Here is a 2,277-nt window from a genome sequence, read left to right on the forward strand (position 1 = left end):
TTCAATCCATATTGAAGGCTGCAGTCCTTGACCTTCTGCAGCAAGCGCTTCAGGTCCTCCTCAGTTTCAGCAAGCAGGGTTGTGTCATCTGCATAACGCAAGGTGTTGATGAGTCTTCCTCCAATCCTGATGTCACCTTCCTCCTCAGAGAGCCCAGGTTCCTGGATAATGTTCTGCATATAGATTGAAAAGGTGTGGTAGGACACATCCCTGGCATACACTATTCCTGATTTTGAACCATGCAGTGTTTCTCTGTTCGGATGACTGCCTCCTGGTCCAAGTGTAAGTTTCACATAGCACAATCAAGTGTTCTGGGATTCCCATTTTTCTCAGAGTCAGCCACAGTTTGTTGTGATCCACACAGTCAAATGCCTTTGCATAGTCAATTAAACACAGATAGACGTTCCTCTGATACTCCCTGCTTTCAGCCAAGATCCATCTAGCATCAGCTATAATATCCCTAGTACTACAGCCTCTTCTAAATCCAGCCTACAACATCTGGCAGTTCTCTGCTGATGTACTTTTCCACGTGTTTTTGGATACTTTTCAGCAGAATCTTGCTTTCATTTGACATTAATTATTTTGTTTGATAATTTCTGCACTCTGTCAGGTCACCATTTTTTGGAATGGGAACAAATATCAATATTTTCCAGTCAGTTGGCCATGTGGTTGTTCTCTAGATTTCTTGGCACAACTTAAGTGAGCACATCCAGGGCAGCATCTGTTTGTTGAAATATGTCAGTTGGTATGCTATCAACTCCTGGAGCCTTGTTTTTTGCCAATTCTTTCAGAGCAGCTTGAACTTCTTCCTTCATCACCCCAGGCTCTTGCTCATATGTTGTTTCATGAACTCTTCTATGTCCATCAATTCCTTTTGGTACAGTGACTCTGTGTACTCCTTCTATCTTCATTTAATGCTTCCTGGATCATTTAATATTCTGTCTAAAGCATCCTTAAGATGGGGAGTAAAGAGGTTTCATGTTTGTAGCTCACTCCCAAGAGGTAAAATGAGCAAATGTGAAAGAGGGACAGGAATAAAGCAAAGGGGGTGAACCGGTGACATTGGAGGAGTCAGTGAGTCGTATCTGAGCATTCTGTGCTATATTGTAACTTTTTTTTTAGTCTGAAACTGTGTAATAATACAGCCAATGGAAAAGAAAAGCTACTATGTATTTTGATAAACAGAGGGTGAGCCCCAGGTCGGGGGAAGGAGAGACACTCAGTGACCACTCGTCAGGGCCTGAGGGACGCATGGAGGGGTCTTCATCAGTGGACAAGGACGCTGGCACTCAGCCTGCCTTTCCTCCAAGTTAATGGGGAGTGGACCAGCTCATCCCTCGGACACTTATGCCGTGAGCTTGGACATCTCAGCCGGCTCCCGCCCTCTCACGTGTGCTGGTCTGCTGGCCTATAGGCTGGTGGAGTGGGAATCTCTGGTCAGCAGGGGGTTTGGTTGGGGATAAAATTGTGACTTCAAGTGTGTTGGGATCCTCACCCGGGTGGGAGCCACAATTGTGTGGAATGGGTCCTACATCTAGTCACCCTGAGATGCAGAAATGGATTCGTCGGCAGAGCAGTGATGCACAGACAGCACAGAGGCACTATGGGAGGTCTGGAATCCAGGGCTAGTGGGGCTCCGGAAGACGAGACGAGGCCTGACCCAGGGCCACAGAGCTAGCCAGCCCTGGATTCAGACTTCCGGCCTGCTGATCCTGAGAGAGTGAATGTCTGTTCGTGATAGCCCCCTCCTGAGGCATCTGTTCCCATGGAAGGCAGGCAGGTTTGTGATTCAGAGAAGGGGTCTATCAGCTACCTGTGGAGGACGTGGGGGCCAGATGGGGGCAAGGGAGGAGGTGGTCTGCTCCAGGACATAGTGGGGCAGACACAAAGGAAGCCAGCAGATAATGGAGAAAGAAACCAGGGGCTCTGGGAAGAGGCATCCATGACAATGTGGCCCTGTGAGAGAGGACCTGGGATGACAATTAGGCACATGGCCCCAGAGGAGGGGGCCCAGGATGACTCCTGGACATGTGCCCTGTGGGAGGGGCCCAAGGTGACACCAGGCCCGTGGCCCCATGGGAGGGGGCCCAAGGTGACACCAGGATCGTGGCCCCATGGGAGGGGGCCCAGGATGACTTCTGGGCATGTGCCCTGTGGGAGGGGCCCAAGGTGACACCAGGCCCGTGGCTCCGTGGGAGGGGGCCCAGGGTGACACCAGGCCCGTGGCCCCGTGGGAGGAGGCCCAGGGTGACACCAGGATCATGGCCCCGTGGGAGG

At 51.0% G+C, this 2,277-nt stretch overlaps 1 protein-coding gene across 1 annotated transcript in view; it reads right to left on the bottom strand.

The window, feature by feature from the left end:
- SH3TC1 (SH3 domain and tetratricopeptide repeats 1) overlaps nt 1-2,277 on the bottom strand; it is a 30,689-nt gene that overhangs the window by 20,410 nt on the left and 8,002 nt on the right. The gene's annotated exons all lie outside the window — the stretch shown is intronic.

The sequence above is a fragment of the Elephantulus edwardii genome, unplaced genomic scaffold, assembly GCF_000299155.1.
Source record: "Elephantulus edwardii isolate Elephantulus edwardi_28Jun2011 unplaced genomic scaffold, EleEdw1.0 scaffold00129, whole genome shotgun sequence".
NCBI lineage: Eukaryota > Metazoa > Chordata > Mammalia > Macroscelidea > Macroscelididae > Elephantulus > Elephantulus edwardii.